Source organism: Aegilops tauschii, chromosome 5, assembly GCF_002575655.3.
Source record: "Aegilops tauschii subsp. strangulata cultivar AL8/78 chromosome 5, Aet v6.0, whole genome shotgun sequence".
Classification (NCBI taxonomy): Eukaryota; Viridiplantae; Streptophyta; class Magnoliopsida; order Poales; family Poaceae; genus Aegilops; species Aegilops tauschii.
This window is the reverse complement of record NC_053039.3, coordinates 71,592,709-71,613,696: the sequence shown is the minus strand read 5'-3', so window position 1 is coordinate 71,613,696 and position 20,988 is coordinate 71,592,709.

The following is a 20,988-nucleotide window of genomic DNA, read 5'->3' as shown; positions in this document are numbered from 1 at the left end:
ATAAGCCCCTATCTTTCTATGTGTCCGGCTGAAACTTTTTGTTCGTGGGTATGCGGTGAGTACTGTTAGCAATCATAGAAGACTATATGATGGTTGAGTATGTGGACTTGCCTAAAGGCTCCGATACAAGACCCTTCCTCAAAAGATGATGAATTGTAGTTGCAAAGTTGACTGAGAACATAGTTTGTTGGTTTTCAGTAGAGTTTATGCTTCTACTTCGATATTGTGATGATTTGTTACTTGTGCATAAGAAATTGTATGATAAAGCTATGTGGTAATGTGTTATAATAAAGTTTGTTGTTGTTACAATAATATGCATGATGCTTCCATTGGTGCGCGTCGGTCCTAAACAAACGGTTTTTAACCCCTTTCCGCGACGGCATTCGGAACCGTCGCCAAGTGAGTGTGGGCGATAGGGGGTCCTTCCCACACGACCCAGAAACTGTTGAGGATATGCCCTCCTGGCACACACGCTCGGCAAAATGAGGTCGTGTGCGACCGATGAGCACTCAAATACAGAAATACGTACAGTAGTGCTAAAAAAATACAATTATACAGGCGAAATCATTTCCGGTCGTAAGTACATCCCACATAGTCAGTCACCACTAAACATTTCTGTTCGTCTATACATCCCACACAGTCACTACAAGGAAAATGTTTGCGCAAGGTGGCGTAACGCAAACAGTTTTGAAGAGAACGTCGTGTGTGATTGTTCATTGATCCAACACGGTTTATTCCTAGAAACTGTGTGCGTTGCCTGAGATCATCGCCCACGGTGGTTTCTCATTAACCGTTTGCAATAGGAAAACCCAATTAGCGAGCTAATTGGCCAATTAGCGGGCTAATTGCCCTATTATTAATAATCCATTTACTAATCTAATTGACATTCATATTAAGCACATAATTTATTCCATTTCTATATTAAGGAAGCAAGATTTCATAATTGAAATACATCAGAGTACAACATGATATAGCTTCGGCACTCAGCTACCCCATTACACAACTGCACCAGCGGCAAGTTTCGCATGCAACATCTAGAACCTTTAGAAATTAGCATCATAGACGGTACATAGAGAGATGCATCTCATCTGGAAAACTGCTGAAGCGGAAGGCGAATATTGAGCCTTCATTCATGTTGAAGGTCTTTGCAACTTTAGGCCAGTGCCTGTGGATGATTGACCGTCCATCCTTCGACCTCTTCAGGAACACTTCAATATTGAACCGTGGGTGTTATATGAAAACTTTCCTCGCCTCCTGACCACAGAGGTGGTTTGAGAGGTAATCATCAGTGAAGCCTGAAAACAAGGATGTGCATAAATATCTTCTCTATATTGGAAATGGGGAAAAAGAATACAAAAAGGCAACGCATAATAGTTAGTACCATCATGTAAACCTCAGTGCTTCCCATTGTTTCCCTCCAAAACATATAAGGTAGTTAGTCATCAGGTTAAGTAAAGGTTCGCATGCTATCAGTAAAATATGCTGATGATAAATAAGCACATCGCAGATTCATCAGATTAATTCAAGCCACATGGAAAACCCATTTATCCAAACCAAGCATGATTAAGAACTAGGAAATATAACACTTGTATATGTTTCTCATGTATTAAGTGCAGCCAAATTCGATTTATTCCTCACATGGTATACAATAACAGAATGCAGCCACAACAATTGAACATCGCATTACAGAATTGAACCAAGCAGTTAACTAAACACCACAACAAATGAACCATACGTTAACTGAGCACCACATTGCACAATATAACATACTCCTAATAGAAGATCAAACAGTTAACTAAACCAAGAATGCTTAACAACTTGGAAATATAGCAATTGTATTTGTTTCTCATGTATTTAGTACAGCCAAATTCGATTTATTCCTCACATGGTATACAATAAGAGAATGCGGCCACATCTTGAACATCGCATTGCAGAATTGAACCAAGCAGTTAACTAAACACCACAACAAATGAACCAAACGTTAACTGAGCACCACATTGCACAATATAACATACTCCTAATAGAAGATCAGACAGTTAACCAAACCAAGCATGCTTAACAACTTGGAAATATAGCAATTGTATTTGTTTCTCATGTATTTAGTACAGCCAAATTCGATTTATTCCTCACATGGTATACAATAACAGAATCTAGCCACAACAATTGAACATCGCATTGCACAATTGAACCAAGCAGTTAACTGAACACCACAACAAGTGAACCAAGCCACAACAAATGAACCAAGCAGTTAACTAAACACCAATTGAACAATATAACATACTCCTAATAGAAGATCAGACAATTAACTAAACCAAGCATGCTTAACAACTTGGAAATATTGCACCCTGAAGAATTGAACATCACATTTGCAGAATTGAACCAAGCAGTTAATTGAACACCACATTGCACGACATATAGAACATATACACTATAGCAGAAGATTGCATGGCGAAAGTAGATAACACAATTCACTAGAATTTGTTAAGGAAAGGCAGTAGCTAGCAAACTGAACATGGGTCCTTATAGTGAGCTAATAAGACAAGCTACTCATCATTGTCGGAGATATCGATGACAATTGGCTCCTTGGACATGGAAGAGGGCGAGCCCTCCGCATCGTGGGTGCCCTCGTTGTAGTGGTAAGTTGCCTGAGCCGCTCCGGGCACCAACCTGCTGGCTCTCGAGATGAGGTAAGCACGTGCACGCTCAGAAAACACCTCATAGTCTTCATCGAAGGCACCGACGGTGGCCTCGAGAAAATGCCACGAAGTGTCGTTTAAAGCAGCCAACCGCGTCGCGGCGTCGGCGGGCAAGGCGTCAACGGTGGCCTCGACGGCTAGGTGCTCCTCCAAGATCTGGGGGTTGGCACTAATGGCAGCCATCGTGACCTCAACCGCGCGTGCAGCCGCGATTTGCTTCTCCGCTGCCAAATGCTCCTTGAGGTCCTGGCTATACTGCGTGCACCATGGCTTAGGTCGGCGCTTATTTGGTGGAGGGGTCGGTGATTTGGGTGGAAGGTGTCGCGCTCGCGCCGACGGTCGGGGCATGTGGGATGTGGAAGGAGGAGGAGGATGGGGGTCGAGTGTGGATTACCTGCCTGGATAGACGAGGCCGAGCAGTGTGAAGGAGGGTCGCCGGCGAGGAGGCGGCAGCGCTGCAAGCAAGGAGTGAAGGTTTCAACTTGGAAAGGAAGGCGGAAAGGGGGGGAATGTGGCTTTTGGTAAGGGGGAGGGGGCGGGGAGGTAGATATTTCCGCGGAAGCCAAAAATTTGGAATCGCTTCGGACAAAAAACTGGCGCGCAAAATGTCATCACACACGGTCCCTTATTCAGACACGGTCCGAAGATATTTTGTGCTGCATCTCACACGGTTGGTTATAACAAACTGTGTGGGATCTACTTGATTTTTCGTCTTGATTTGAATTACATAATGGGGTCGCAGCGTCCATGGACAGTGTTTGAATTGCTAGAACTTTTATCTGCAGTGATCATAAAAGAATTGGAATTATTCAGGGTTTGTTCGGACATTTTTATGCATTAAGTGAGTTTTCAATGCATTTATGTGCATAATTCAAATTTGAACTACATGCACATGCTCCAGTGCATATAAATTCGTTGAAAAATCAAATCTTTGTCCTTGGGTGCATGCTTAGGTCCCATGCAAGAAATGGGAATGAATTTCAAACACCATGGCACCGTTGATTGCCGGCAAAACATTGAGATGCCCGGTTTTTAAATTCTAGTAAATCCAAAACTCGTCTGAAATTCATGAAACTTGGCATGCTATCATGGAGTGGCATCAACATGTCGTGGTACAAATTTTGTCCCATTTGCGGCAGGTTTGGGTCTATGCTTCTCACAAATCGGAGCTTCTCACAACAAGCATGATGGTTTTCGGTAGGGAACGTCCCACCTTTGGGGATGAAACGATATCCATTGCCTCTTATTGCTTTCAAGTTTTTTTCTCGTGTCAACATAGAACAACATGAGTGTTGTGTGAATTTTTGTGAACTTTTGGGGTTTGTTTGGATATTTTTATGCATTAACTGAGTTTTCAATGCATTTATGTGCATAATTCAAATTTGAACTACATGCGCATGCTCCAGTGCATATAAACTGGTTGAAAATCAAATATGTGTCCTTGGGTGCATGCTTAGATCCCATGCAAGAAATGGGAATGAATATCAAACACCAGGGCACCGTTGATTGCCGGAAAAACATTGAGATGCCTAGTTTTTAAATTCTAGTAAATCCAAAACTCGTCTGAAATTCATGAAACTTGGCATGCTATCATGGAGCGGCATCAACATGCCGAGGTACAAATTTTGTCCCATTTAGGGCAGGTTTGGGTCTATGCTTCTCACAAACCGGAGCTTCTCACAACAAGCATGATGGTTTTCGGTAGGGATTGTCCCACCTTTGGGGACGAAACGATATCCATTGCCTCTTATTGCTTTCAAATTTTTTTCTCGTGTCAACATAGAACAACAGGAGTGTTGTGTGAATTTTTGTGAATTTTTGGGGTTCGTTTGGACATTTTTATGCATTAACTGAGTTTTCAATGCATTTATGCGCATAATTCAAATTTGAACTACATGCGCATGCTCCAGTGCATATAAACTGGTTGAAAAATCAAATATGTGTCCTTGGGTGCGTGCTTAGGTCCCATGCAAGAAATGGGAATGAATTTCAAACACTAGGGCATCGTTGATTGCCGGCAAAACATTGAGATGCCTGGTTTTTAAATCCCAGTAATCCAAAACTCGTCTGAAATTCATGAAACTTGGCATGCTATCATGGAGCGGCATCAACATGCCGTGGTACAAATTTCGTCCCATTTGGGATAGGTTTGGGTCTATGCTTCTCACAAACCGGAGCTTCTCACAACAAGCATGATGGTTTTCGGTAGGGAACGTCCTACCTTTGGGGACGAAACGATATCCATTGCCTCTTATTGCTTTCAAATTTTTTTCTCGTGTCAACATAGAACAACAGGAGTGTTGTGTGAATTTTTGTGATTTTTCGGGGTTCGTTTGGACATTTTTATCCATTAACTGAGTTTTCAATGCATTTATGCACATAATTCAAATTTGAACTACATGCGCATGCTCAGTGCATATAAACTGGTTGAAAAATCAAATCTGTGTCCTTGGGTGCATGCTTAGGTCTCATGCAAGAAATGGGAATGAATTTCAAACACTAGGGTACCGTTGATTGCCGGCAAAACATTGAGATGCCTGGTTTTTAAATCCTAGTAAATCCAAAACTCGTCTGAAATTCATGAAACTTGGCATGCTATCATCGAGCAGCATCGACATGCCGTGGTACAATTTTTGTCCCATTTGGGGCAGGTTTGGTTCTATGCTTCTCACAACAAGCATGATGGTTTTCGTTTGGGAACGTCCCACCTTTGGGGACGAAACGATATCCATTGCCTCTTATTGCTTTCAATTTTTTTTCTCATGTCAACATAGAACAACAGGAGTGTTGTGTGAATTTTTGTGATTTTTCAGGGTTCGTTTGGACATTTTTATGCATTAACTGAGTTTTCAATGCATTTATGCGCATAATTCAAATTTGAACTACATGCACATGCTCCAGTGCATATAAATTGGTTGAAAATCAAATATGTGTCCTTGGGTGCATGCTTAGGTCCAATGCAAGAAATGGGGATGAATTTCAAACACCAGGGCACCGTTGATTGCCGGCAAAACATTGAGATGCCTGGTTTTTAAATCCTAGTAAATCAAAACTCGCCTGAAATTCATGAAACTTGGCATGCTATCATGGAGTGGCATCAACATGCCGTGGTACAAATTTTGTGCCATTTGGGGCAGGTTTGGGTCTATGCTTCTCACAAACCGAAGCTTCTCACAACAAGCATGATGGTTTTCGGTAGGGAACGTCCCACCTTTGGGGACGAAACGATATCCATTGCCTTTTATTGCTTTCAATTTTTTTTCTCATGTCAACATAGAACAACAGGAGTGTTGTGTGAATTTTTGTGATTTTTCGGGGTTCGTTTGGACATTTTTATGCATTAACTGAGTTTTCAATGCATTTATGTGCATAATTCAAATTTGAACTACATGCGCATGCTCCAGTGCATATAAACTGGTTGAAAATCAAATATGTGTCCTTGGGTGCATGCTTAGATCCCATGCAAGAAATGGGAATGAATATCAAACACCAGGGCACCGTTGATTGCCGGAAAAACATTGAGATGCCTAGTTTTTAAATTCTAGTAAATCCAAAACTCGTCTGAAATTCATGAAACTTGGCATGCTATCATGGAGCGGCATCAACATGCCGAGGTACAAATTTTGTCCCATTTAGGGCAGGTTTGGGTCTATGCTTCTCACAAACCGGAGCTTCTCACAACAAGCATGATGGTTTTCGGTAGGGATTGTCCCACCTTTGGGGACGAAACGATATCCATTGCCTCTTATTGCTTTCAAATTTTTTTCTCGTGTCAACATAGAACAACAGGAGTGTTGTGTGAATTTTTGTGAATTTTTGGGGTTCGTTTGGACATTTTTATGCATTAACTGAGTTTTCAATGCATTTATGCGCATAATTCAAATTTGAACTACATGCGCATGCTCCAGTGCATATAAACTGGTTGAAAAATCAAATATGTGTCCTTGGGTGCGTGCTTAGGTCCCATGCAAGAAATGGGAATGAATTTCAAACACTAGGGCATCGTTGATTGCCGGCAAAACATTGAGATGCCTGGTTTTTAAATCCCAGTAATCCAAAACTCGTCTGAAATTCATGAAACTTGGCATGCTATCATGGAGCGGCATCAACATGCCGTGGTACAAATTTCGTCCCATTTGGGATAGGTTTGGGTCTATGCTTCTCACAAACCGGAGCTTCTCACAACAAGCATGATGGTTTTCGGTAGGGAACGTCCTACCTTTGGGGACGAAACGATATCCATTGCCTCTTATTGCTTTCAAATTTTTTTCTCGTGTCAACATAGAACAACAGGAGTGTTGTGTGAATTTTTGTGATTTTTCGGGGTTCGTTTGGACATTTTTATCCATTAACTGAGTTTTCAATGCATTTATGCACATAATTCAAATTTGAACTACATGCGCATGCTCAGTGCATATAAACTGGTTGAAAAATCAAATCTGTGTCCTTGGGTGCATGCTTAGGTCTCATGCAAGAAATGGGAATGAATTTCAAACACTAGGGTACCGTTGATTGCCGGCAAAACATTGAGATGCCTGGTTTTTAAATCCTAGTAAATCCAAAACTCGTCTGAAATTCATGAAACTTGGCATGCTATCATCGAGCAGCATCGACATGCCGTGGTACAATTTTTGTCCCATTTGGGGCAGGTTTGGTTCTATGCTTCTCACAACAAGCATGATGGTTTTCGTTTGGGAACGTCCCACCTTTGGGGACGAAACGATATCCATTGCCTCTTATTGCTTTCAATTTTTTTTCTCATGTCAACATAGAACAACAGGAGTGTTGTGTGAATTTTTGTGATTTTTCAGGGTTCGTTTGGACATTTTTATGCATTAACTGAGTTTTCAATGCATTTATGCGCATAATTCAAATTTGAACTACATGCACATGCTCCAGTGCATATAAATTGGTTGAAAATCAAATATGTGTCCTTGGGTGCATGCTTAGGTCCAATGCAAGAAATGGGGATGAATTTCAAACACCAGGGCACCGTTGATTGCCGGCAAAACATTGAGATGCCTGGTTTTTAAATCCTAGTAAATCAAAACTCGCCTGAAATTCATGAAACTTGGCATGCTATCATGGAGTGGCATCAACATGCCGTGGTACAAATTTTGTGCCATTTGGGGCAGGTTTGGGTCTATGCTTCTCACAAACCGAAGCTTCTCACAACAAGCATGATGGTTTTCGGTAGGGAACGTCCCACCTTTGGGGACGAAACGATATCCATTGCCTTTTATTGCTTTCAATTTTTTTTCTCATGTCAACATAGAACAACAGGAGTGTTGTGTGAATTTTTGTGATTTTTCGGGGTTCGTTTGGACATTTTTATGCATTAACTGAGTTTTCAATGCATTTATGTGCATAATTCAAATTTGAACTACATGCGCATGCTCCAGTGCATATAAATTGGTTGAAAAATCAAATCTGTCTCCTTGGGCGCATGCTTAGGTCTCATGCAAGAAATGGGAATGAATTTCAAACACCAGGGCACCGTTGATTGCCGGCAAAACATTGAGATGCCTGGTTTTTTAATTCTAGTAAATCTAAAACTCGTCTGAAATTCATGAAACTTGGGATGCTATCATGGAAGGGCACCCGACATGCTGTGGTATTTTTCGTGTCCATTTTGAGAGAAGGCGCACTCGAATAATGACAGCCAACAAAGTCATTTTGAAAAAAATAGCTGCCACTTTAATATCTCAAATGTTTGTATAATTAAAACTGTGTGCGTTCGGTTAACCATTCACGTGACGCCACATGTCTTAGTTTTAATGGCTATAGGAGGTGCCGTGTGGACAGCTGCTTGACTGAACGGGAGGCGTGCGAGCGCTGTCCGGTGCGCAGGCTCACCGGGAAGCGTACAAGCTATTCAACGCAGGATTTGTGCATCTCTTCAACGCAAACGGTTCAGAATACGGTATGCAAATTAAAGCCAGACTTCGGCGCTAAGCCAAGAGACACTGCGATTTGTCAAAATATGCAGCTAAAAATCAATATCACTATCTATTTTCTGCAACTAAAATTCAGTAATTAAGCATAGATTTCATTCATACTAGAGATTAAGCAGTCGTTCTCACCGGGAAGCGAGACAGCCTTGGACCGCCGCCCGCCTCGCTCCCACTGGTCTATATTAATGGCGCCGCCGAGCGGCCGCACCCCCCATCCTCGCCACACACACAATTCCTCTCTCTCTCTCTCTCTCTCTCTCTCTCTCTCCGCCCGCATCCTCGACGCCGCTCTGAGTCCTCAAAGCTGTCAGTGTACGAGGATGCCGCCGAAGCGCCCCATCGGAGGGAGTGGCGACGCCGGGGTTGCTGAAGCACCGGAGCACGGCGTGAATATGGAGACAGAGGTTCCCGTCCCCACCGACGAGGTGGAGAACGAGGCTGCCAACAAGCGGAGGCGGATCAAGAAAGAACTGCAAGCGACTCCAGCATGCCTAGACCCGATGATATGTTGATAGTCATCATACCCCTCCTCCCAATCAGAAATTAGGCGAGGACAGCCGCCGTTTCTCGGCGGTGGCGCACCCTATGGCTCCGCACCCCTGTCGACCTCCTCCACGCCCACAAGCTCTGCCATGGCTATCGCCAAAGCTTGGATGCGTTCTCCCAGATCCTCGGCAGTCACCATGGCCCAATCATAGGCCTTATCGAGGGCAAGTTTCGTTCCAATGGCAAGGAGCGAGCCAAGCTTGACGATTGGTTCCGATCCCGCGCCATAGATCAGCTCGAGAAGCTAAGTTCTAATGATGGGCATATGAGCTTGTTGCCAACGTCCGCGCTCTGCTTCGCGCCCACGCAGCGCCTCGCCAAGTTCATGAACTGCCATTCCCCCCCTTAATGAGGCGCCCACTCTTTTTCTACCACGACTGAAGCACCTCGAGCTCGTTCTCGACCGCATCCCAAAGGATGACATGGAGCGCCTGCTCCGCGGCTGTACTGCACTCCAGTTCCTTCGTCTTCAGGCGATGAATTGGTCGAGTACCTTGCACATCACCTCCAGGACTCTCCGCACTATTTATGTGTGTTGCTGGTGCTGCAACGAGAGATCACAAAAGGTGGACCACAATATGGTCATCCAGGACACACCTTCACTTGAGAGATTACTTGTAGTTGATCAACAAGGTCCAACAAGAATCAATGGCATTTCTGTGCTGAAACTGAAAGCGGTGGCACTACAAAAAAAGACACATCCGTGACATTTTGGGCCGAACAAAAAAATTCTGTCATACTTATGACACTTCTATGACGATAATTGTGACAAAACCCGGTATCATCATAGATGTGGTGGGCTCCTACTTCTATGACAAAAAATCATGACAGAAAATTGGCTTTTCGTCCTGGGCGGGCTGGAGACGCAACTGCATGACATTCTTTGGGCCGTCCATGACGGAAAAAACCATGGTAGAAGCGAGGGCGAGGAAAATATCGGGGTGTTCCCGGTTACGGTGGGTGGTCGGGGCCGAGCGATGCGCGTTTCTCTCATACACGCACGCGCGTGGGTGCGAGGCGTTGGGCTCTAACTGAACCCGAGCGATTGCACTGCAGGCTACGCGTTACTGAACCCGAGCGATCGATCGATGGCTGTTAACTGAACCCGATCGAGCGATTCCTTCGCTACTGCTGCTAACTGAAGTCGATCGATGCTGCCTCTGGATGAACAGTGAGTGTTGCTGGGGGGGGGGGGTTGGATGAACAGTTCCCGGGTGGGGTGGATGAACAGGACCCCGTGGTGTTGCCTCTGGATGAACAGGACACTGATCGATCAAGCCGGTTGGGGATGGATGAACAGGACCCCGTGGAGGGCTTGATGAAAACAGTAGCCCGTGGAGGGATGGTTGAACAGGAGCCCATGGAGAGGGCTGGTTGAACAATAGCCGGTGGAGTAGTGCGCAGTGGAGGCTGGATGAACAGGAGCCCGTGGATGAACAGTCGTAGGTGGAGGCTGGAGGAGGTCGACGGTGGATGAACATGGAGGGGGTCGACGGTGGAGATGAACAGTATCCCGTGGAGTCCCGTTTTGCGATATGCCACACCCCTCCCGATGAACAGGACCCCCGTTTCGACCGTAGCGCTCCAACACAAGTCCGTTTCCTCCGTTTTGTGGTACGCCACACCCCTCCCAATCAACAGGACCCCCGTTTCGACCGTAGGAGGTCCGTTTCCTCCGTTTTGTGGTACACCAGACCCCTCCCGATGAACATGATCCCGTTTCGAACATGGCCGGTCGAACACAAGGCCATTTCCTCCGTTCTGCGGTACGCCAGGCCTCGTTTCCATCGGCTGTTCCGTCCAAGCCGGTTGGCTCCCAGGCGCTCCGTTGCCTCCCGATGAACACGGCGCATTTCGTTGCCTCCCCATGAACACGACGAGGACGCGGTTTCTCCGTTCCGACCCAGCCATGTACACGAGCCCTGGCCGTACGTACGCGCGAGTAGGCGTTCGAGACCCCGCCCGTATGTACGTACGTGGCTGTATTTACTTTCTTGCACCCTGTCCGCTGTACGTACGTGTACATGCTATGTGCGCGCCTCTACTACAACATGTGCGCGCCTCTACATCGACCAGTATGTACGTACACGTCCGCGACCAGAATGACAACGCTACGTACGCTTCGACTAGGTGGGTCCCGACTGTCAGGCACTGATACGTCCATTTTGCATCATGCTTTTATACTGATATTTATTGCATTATGGGCTGTTATTACACATTATGTCACAATACTTATGCCTATTCTATCTTATTTTACAAGGTTTACACAAGGAGGGAGAATGCCGGCAGCTGGAATTCTAGGCTGGAAAAGGAGCAAATATTAGAGACCTATTCTGCACAACTCCAAAAGTCCTGAAACTCCACGAAAGTTGTTTTTGGAAATAATAAAAATACTGAGCGGAAGAAATATCAGAGGGGGCCCACACCCTGGCCACGAGGGTGGGGGGCCCGCCCTACCCCCCCTGGGCGCGCCCCCTGCCTCGTGGGCCCCCTGTTGGCCCTCCGGTGCCCATCTTCTGCTATATGAAGTCTTTTGTCCGAAGAAAAATCAGAAGCAAGCTTTCGGGACGAGACTCCGCCGCCACGAGGCGGAACCTTGGCGGAACCAATCTAGGGCTCTGGCGGAGCTGTTCTGCCGGGGACACTTCCCTACGGGAGGGGGAAATCATCGCCATCGTCATCACCAACGCTCCTCTCATCGGGAGGGGGCCAATCTCCATCAACATCTTCACCAGCACCATCTCCTCTCAAACCCTAGTTCATCCCTTATATCCAATTCTTGTCTCTAAGTCTGTGATTGGTACCTGTAGGTTGCTAGTAGTGTTGATTACTCCTTGTAGTTGATGCTAGTTGGTTTGTTTGGTGGAAGATCATATGTTCAGATCCTATATGCATATTAATACTCCTCTGATTATGAACATGAATATGCTTTGTGAGTAGTTACGTTTGTTCCTGAGGACATGGGAGAAGTCTTGCTATTAGTAGTCATGTGAATTTGGTATTCGTTCGATATTTTGATGAGATGTATGTTGTCTCTCCTCTAGTGGTGTTATGTGAACGTCGACTACATGACACTTCACCATTATTTGGGCCTAGAGGAAGGCATTGGGAATTAATAAGTAGATGATGGGTTGCTAGAGTGACAGAAGCTTAAACCCTAGTTTATGCGTTGCTTCGTAAGGGGCTGATTTGGATCCATATGTTTCATGCTATGGTTAGGTTTACCTTAATACTTGTTTTGTAGTTGCAGATGCTTGCAATAGGAGTTAATCATAAGTGGGATGCTTGTCCAAGTAAGGACAACACCCAAGCACCGGTCCACCCACATATCAAATTATCCAAGTACCGAACGCGAATCATATGAACGTGATGAAAACTAGCTTGACGATAATTCCCATGTGTCCTCGGGAGCGCTTTTCTCTATATAAGAGTTTGTCCAGGCTTGTCCTTTGCTACAAAAAGGATTGGGACACCTTGCTGCACTTTATTTACTTTTGTTACTTGTTGCTCGTTACAAATTATCTTATCACAAAACTATCTGTTACCTATAATTTCAGTGCTTGCAGAGAATACCTTGCTGAAAACCGCTTATCATTTCCTTCTGCTCCTCGTTGGGTTCGACACTCTTACTTATCGAAAGGACTACGATAGATCCCCTATACTTGTGGGTCATCAGGCACTTCCTTGCGTGCGAAGATGTAGCTAGTGGGTCCCAACAGTCAAGGTGGCGAATCGTTTTTTTTTGCCCAGATGCACTTCCTTGCGTGCGAAGATGTAGTTGGTGGGTCCCAACAGTCAAGGGGAAACGTTTTTTCATGAAATACGGTGGCCCGTCCGGTGGGTCCCCGCTGTCAGGTGGAGGAATAGTTATTTTGCGCGTAATAAGGAGGCACTTCCTTGCTGCGGCCGTGGACCCAGCTGTCAGCCTCTCCACGTATAGTCCACGTTCGATGGAAGCCGTTCCTTGACCACATTGACCACGCCGCGCCGACAGCACCAGGGCGGTGGACGACGGCGAGGCCTAGGAAGGGACGACACGGAGCCGGGGAAGACGCGACAGTGGATGCCCACGCGTAGAGGAGTATGAGGGTTCACTGGTTCGCTGCGGTGTGAGGCTGCCGTCGCCGCAGAATAACAGGGGGTGTGGGTGAGTAGAGGGATGGCCTGGCTAGCGGTGGGAGTAGTAGGGGGCAGTGAGGCCTGCGCCGCATTGCAGCCGGCCACGAGAGGCAGGAGCACGAGGCACGACCGACGCTGGTTTGGGCGGCTGGAGCAAGAAGACCAGAGGTTGAAGAAGCACTACGGCCGTTGGATGGACATCGTACGGTCACTGGAGCTAGAATCGTGCATATTGACTAAGTTGACAAAACCCTCCGTCCCCGTCAACTTAGTAGGCCCACAAGTCAGCCTGCCACTATACTGGGTCCCAGCTAGCAGGGGGAGTATTCCTTTTTTTGTGCGTAATAAGGAGGCACTTCCTTGCGTGCGAAGATATAGCTGGTGGGTCCGAGCTGTCAGCGGCGGTAACGTTTTTTCGCGAAATACAGAGGCCCTTTCGGTGGGTCCCAGATGTTAGGTGGAGGAATCATTATTTTGCGCGTAATAAGGAGGCATTTCCTTGTGTGCGGCCGTGGACCCAGCTGTCAGCCTCTCCACGTACAGTCCACTTCAGATGTATGTCGGTCGTTGACCACGTTGACCAGGCCGCGCCAAGAGCACCAGGGCGGTGGACGATGGCGAGGCCTAGGAAGGGAACGACACGGAGCCAGGGAAGACTCGGCAGTTGTTTCCCATGTGGAGGGGAGTACGACTGTACGAGGGTTTACTGGTTCGTCTACCATCGCCGGAGAATAACAGTAGGTGTGGGTGAGTAGAGGGATGGCTAGGCATGGGAGTACGATGGGGCGGTGAGGTCTGCGCGGCAGCACAGCCGGCAGCGGGGAGGAGGGAGCAGGCAGTCCCGCCGGCGCTTGTTTGAGCAGCTGGAGCAGGAAGAGCAGAGATTGAAGAAGCACGACAGCCGTTGGATGGACATCCAACAGTTCACTGCTTGTGCGTCAACCTTTTTTTAGGAAAGCCTCAAATCTGTGGAAAACAGCATACAACCCATCTGCCATTATTTCTAATAATTTACAGCCCATTTGCTAATTTTTAAGGTTTTTTTGGAGCCCATATTCTTTTTGTTAGCTTTACAACCCATATTGTGGCCACGGTTAAAAAATTATACAAAATTTTGCATATTTCGGTGCGGTCCGAACTGTTTTTAATCTCGAAATTTCGAGTCACATTCAAACTGATTTTAAAAATAAATGTATATCAATATAAAATCCAACAAATTTTCCACGCATAAAAATCAATGCATATTTAAAATCTCGAAATGAAAAAAAGAAATTTGAAACTAATTGCCGGTTTGATGTGTTTTAAAAATGTACATCGCATTTCTCATTACCGATAGGCCGTTTTCTCGGCCAGCCGAATGAAGCCATCCTTGTTTTGAAAGATTTGCAGCCCAACAGGCCCAACAAAGCAACTTACTTGGCAAATCACAAAAAAAACTGGGCTAGCCATTTTCAGAAAGAAAAAAAAACTACTGGGCTGGTTTGTGGTAAACATAAAAGAGAAGGCTGTCTAGACAGGCCAGAGTGCCCCGCACAGCCCAGTTGACACCCTGCTTCCGTCTCGAAAACAAATTAGATAAATGCCACTCCAATTATGGCGATTTATAAAAATGCCACTGCAATTTCCAAATTTTGAAAAATGCCACTGCAATTTTTGCAAACTTTGGAAAACGCCACTGCAATTTGCAAACTTTGAAAAACGCCACTCCAGGCTTCGAAAAATGCCACTGGAAATGGCATGAAATGGCATTTTTCAAAGTTTGGAAATTGCAGTGGCATTTCTCGGAAACACCAGATTTGGAGTGGCATTTACCAAATTAACCCAAAACAAAAATAATTGGGCGAGCTGCTGGGTCCTTGGTGTCAGCCGCTCGTTGTGCAATTCTCTCGTTTATTGACTACGTTGACAATGGCATGGGACCCAGATGTCAGAAATCCATTAGGAGGAGCCATTTTTTATTGGCTTGAAATAAGGAGGCACTTGCTTGCGTACTACCATGACCTTGGTGGGTCCCTGCTGTCATCCTCTCCACGTACAATCATCTCCTGGTTGTGTACGCGTCAACTTGGTAGGCCCACAAGTCAGCCTCTAACCCGTGGAGGACAAATACAACCCATTTAAAAAATAACAGCCCATTCCATACGTTCAAACGGAAAGTTCAACATTCAGAGCAAAGTAACAGGTCTGATCCACATATAGAGTACTGAACTTCCACGTTGACAACCATCATAGCCAAGTTAACTATCTACTCCCACTAATACTCTAGTAGCGTACAAGTACTAACTTACTCTTAGCTAACTAGACGATGCCAGCCGCCATCTGCGGTACACGCTAAACGCCGGCACCGGCGTCCTCCACCTCGCCTCGGAATTGCCAGAGGTGCGATAGGGCGCGTTGCTTGCGCGCGTTGGCCCTTTCCATGCCGGCGTGGTCCACCGAAGCTTCGACTTCTAGGCGGGAAACCCACTTGACGAGCTGGTAGTAAAAATCGGCATCGCGAACGTGTGCGTGCCCGACAGCCTCCAGGGCTATTTGCCAGGCGCCGGCCTCCACGTAGTCGGCCCAGTTGCGGGCGCTCTGCTCGCGACTTAGAGCGTCGGTGCGCTGCTACTCCATGTCCCGCTGGCGGCGCAAATCGGCGATACGCTGCTCCTCCGCCAATCGGTCGCGCTCCAACAACTCCTGCTCCTCCGCCAGGCGGTCGCGCTCCAATAAGTCCTCGATCTCCGCATTGCCATCTAAATACCGATAGAATGCCTCCTCCCTCCGTCTGCCTTCCGGTGAAAAACCAAACACTAGTTCCGGCGGTGACCACCTCCAGCCTCGCCTATCGCGGACGGGCGGGGGCATGGTGGACGTGGCGAGAGCGAGGATAAGTGGCAAGCGACGTCGGGCCGGTGGGGGCTTATGAGGATAGGGCGAGTTGGGTCACGGTGCCACCGGAGAAGGCCGGGAAACAGTACTTATAGGCGGAAGGTAGCGCGACGGTCATCGGAATTCAATGCATAATTAAGCAGGCATGGCTTAGCGCGCCAGCTTGCCGTGGAAAACTAGAGAAACTGAAATTATGACTGTGTCGTCCTGTCCCGTTTGTGCTGGGTCGCACGCCGGCATGATGGTCAAACGAGTGCACTCGAATCATCTCCCTCCTTGTTAATAATGATTCCACGGATTTAAAAGGCCCGCAACAATTAAAGCGCATCTTTTTTTGCATCAGTTAGCTTCCTTAATTACGGCCGGCTGCATGCAGGCACTCAAAATCGCTCGCAGCTAGTATGCGGAGCAGCATGCAACGAGTCGCAGCCGAGGCCATTAGTTCATGAACTTTAGCTGGGAGATAAGGCATTTGCGAATGTTTTCGCTGGCAGTTTCTTTAGATTCGCATGGCATTTTCTTCAGAGCAGCTTGTCAGTTTCTGCAGAGGTAGGCATCTTTATTCAAAAAACCGCCACTTTGGATCTTGCGTCGCAACTAAAACTGCCAGGAGCACATTAGTAGGCTAGCTAGTGATCGATCAGTAACTTGTAAACACTGAGCGAACAGAAATAAGGAACTGTTAATGCATCTCAATGATTCACAGATCATATACAAATATGTAGCTCCAAAAGCAAAGATCAGCCACTTCGGATCTTGCGTCGCAACTAAAACCAACTAGTACGATTCCCATACATAAGATCAACATGTTAATGCATCTCAATGATTCATAGATCATATACAAATATGTAGCTCCAAAAGCAAAGATCTAGAAAAAACATCTGTTCTTCCTACTAACATGGATGCTTCTCTTGGCCAACATTCAGTATAGACTGAAAGACAAATTTTTTTGTGAAGTCTACAATTCCTCTTGCAAACGTAAGTGGTTTCACCAACAGCTGGAACCATGAGAATGAACCACACATGATGGAGGAACATCCATTGCAATATGATTTGGTCTTCTCTCGATCACACGGCGAGACTACTTTCGGAATACAAACTTTAACTTAGGCAAAATGATGCCCATTGTATAATCAGACCAAAGCAATGAAGCACCTATTGTTGGCCAATAAATAGTATAGTACTACTTTTCTGCAGTCCATGAAGTGACTATCCAATCTTTCTGTGTCTATTTTCAAATGACACTGCATGCAGTGACTATACTATTCTCTTGTGCAGTTCAACCAAAATTGCGGTCACTTTGTGTGCTTGCCAAATAGCAACGGGCAGACATCTCTGTCTACACAAATATCAAACAGCTAGTAAACATATACCCCACCTTGTATTTTTGGTTTAAACATGTCTCTTCCGCTTAGCATCTGTCATGTTTTGCACTAGACAATTTGATACAGTCATGTTTTGCCCTGGACAATTTCATAATGAATTGATTTGCTGGTTCAGAGCAGAAATATAGCGCCTATTCTTCATCAGACCAAGGATATCCATGTTCGCAGTGATGGAAGAGGTGAAATCGATACAACCGAAATTGAGCATCCAATCATTGAATCCTGTCCTGCACCTCCAATGTAGGTCCACCCTGCCAATAAATTCACATGCAAACCACTAGTATTACTATCTAATGACAGTACAAAAAGAGTAGCAAGATAGTAGCAAACCATGTACCTTCATAATGAACAACTCATAGTGCCACCAATTGGATATAAAGGTTTGGAAGAAAACATGCTCCTAATGTTGAACCAGTTGGACTTTTTGTGCAGTTCCACTAAAATCGAGCATCCCTGTTTGCATAGATATTGAAAGTGTGATTACTATAAAAGTGGCACTAGTTGAAGCATAGACTCACAAATATAAGCATTCCAATTTCTTAATGCGAAAAGGTAGCAAGACTGTTTCTAACCACCTGTTTGAAGGAATAAATAAGGCAACAGCGGCTGATGTCAGAAAGGCATATATAGTTCTTTCTGAAAGAATGATTGATTCGTGACCTTTCCTCTTCTTTTAAGCATATTTTGTGTAGTTCAACTAAAATAAAATGCCATCACCGCCTTGACAATTCAGTGACACTGTACAAAAGGAAATGACTTAACATTACATCATGATGTCAGGTATGTAGTCAACAGGCATTAGAGACAAACTTACAGACCTCCTTCGATAACATAATGAACATTAATTTTAACAAAGGTGTGACTATCTTTACCGGGATAATTTGTGTGGACTCTACACCCTCTGTTCCTTAATATAATACCTTATCGCGGTTCAATTTAAAGTACCCAAACGTCTAGTATTTAGAAAAACAGGTAGTAGTTTTCTTGAGCACATATCTGGGAAAGCTTGCCACACTTTATTTATGTCCATACGCTAATGCAACACCATTCGAAATTTCGAATACTACAAATATACACTAATCCAGTGGCTAGTGCAACAGTAGAGTAGTTATTTTATTACAGGGTACAGTACAATGGTTTTACTGAACAGATTTCAATAAACTCTAGCACTGGAAGATTTCTATAAGAATTAACAATACAAAATGTAAAGGTAACACGTTTCAGCATTGGTATACTAGCTGTGCACGAGCATTAAACCAAATACAAAAGTCTGAAGGTAACTAGCATTATTAACTAATGACAGTATAAAAAAATTGCAAACCATGTACCTCCAAGGTAAATATCATTTCGAACTCGGGGGGACCTAAAAAATTGCTATCCCAATCTTGATAATCGATCAAACATAAAAACTTGATCGAATGAATCAAGAGAACAGCCGGAGGAGGAGGTGCCCACTCTTGACCTTTCCTCTTGTCTTCATAATTTTTTGTGCAGTTTAACCAAAATAAAATGACATCAACGCCTTGGCATTTTGGTGACACTGTACAAAAAAATTAACTTATCTCATGAAAGTGAGGTATGCAATCTATAAGCATTAACAGTGCAAAAATCTGAAGATAGTAACAAGTTTCATCGTTGGTATACTGGCTGTGCAACAGCATTAGAATGCCTTAGCTGAAAAATCTTTAATACATCCACAATCAACAGCTAACCCTGAAATGGCATTGCTTAAATTTATCGGTGGCATTAGACTGAGTGCGGCATTAGTTAAATGTGGCATCACTTTAGCAGTAGCATTGCTTGACTTGACTGCTGGCGTTATACTAACAACAAAAAAGTGACAATAAGAGCATTGGAGGCCCATTCGGACAGTCGGCGCACTAATACGATGTACCTCCACGGACGCATAGAGTGGTGAGGGAGGTATGGTTGCCCAGAGCAACAAATATCCAGGCAGCATATCTGGATTACGTCCCATTTTTGTTCTCTTTAGCCACCTTTTTCCTATGTGAGGACAACAAACCGATCGACCTGGTCATTCCCTATTGCGTTGTCATGCCTTTCTACCCTTTTTCAACCAAGAGACACGAGACTCGTTCCTTAGCTACTGATTTTCCCCTTTTCAACCTAGATGCGGGTTCGATGCCTACTCTCTTGGACAGTACAATCTCCCTTCCTTTCCTTATTCAACCCAGACATGGATTAGTCTGCATGAAGTAGGGTTTCCTTTAATAGTGCAAATTAAGGTTTTCATCTGCGTGACCAGCAGAGCTGAGGATAGCAAATTGGGAAGATGGTGGAGTGGAAAAAGATCCACATGCAGCGGCCTGGCAGATGGGGCAATAAAACAAGGGTATGGTTCAAAAAGAGGCAGCATACCTGAGGGTCGGCGGGAAGTGGCGTAGTTCGTGGTCGTCGTCCTCCGCACGCACTATGGCAGCGAGCTTGGGGACGGAGGCCATCCCGCGCGGGCGCTAGGTCTGAGAGGACGACCTTGTCGTCAGTGCGTGCCTCGCTCGCCGACGACGAGTGCGTCAACGCTGCACGTCCTTTTCTTCCCCGGCGGATCTGTGACCACCGGTGAGGAGGGGGAGAGAGGCCATCTTTTTTAGATCTGGAGAGAGGGTGATAGTGTGAGAAGCAAGTGGGCAGCCCTTAGCAAGAAAGCTCTGAAGCTCCAGCCTATATATCTTTTTATACTACTAGTACTAGAGGTGGAGTAGTGGTAGAGTAGTTTATATTTTCTCTGCAAACAGTACCAGTTAGTCGTGCTTCAAAACTGAACGACACACCATTAAAAAATAAAGGTCGATAACTAATGCGGCACCTCGGGCCAACGCGGCCAGATCGCATTTTGCACGAGAAATTACACACCATGTTTCGTTGACATGTGGTCCCGTTCCAACATGTCAGTGAGACGACGGCGAGTCCTTTTGTACAATTTCTAAAAGGACGTGTAGGCTGGGGCGCCTCTTCGTGTACCGTGGCAAACTGACAACCGTACACCGACTCTTCGCCTTTCCCTCTCGATTTGGAACTGCCATCGCACGCTCTTCCTCCCTTCTCCATTTTCCTTCACCCTTCCTTCTGCCATTGTTCGATCGTCTTCTCCATGGAGGGAACAAGCCGGAAACGACCCCATTATTCTTGCCCTGATCTGAAAGATGACGTGGTAGGGGAACTCATTGATCGGTGCGACGTCATCACCTCGGCTAGCATGGCAGGTTCGTTCAAGACCATTCTCGACTCAACTAATAACATCATTACAAGGAAATCAAGGGTCCAGGAGCGGTTTGATCTCCCTTATCTTCTTTGCTATAAGCCAGTTCGCATGGGCACAGACGACGGAGGCCTCGCCTTGTGCAAGTTGATGCCGCTTGATAACGATACGTGTGATGTCAAGATGCCATCGCT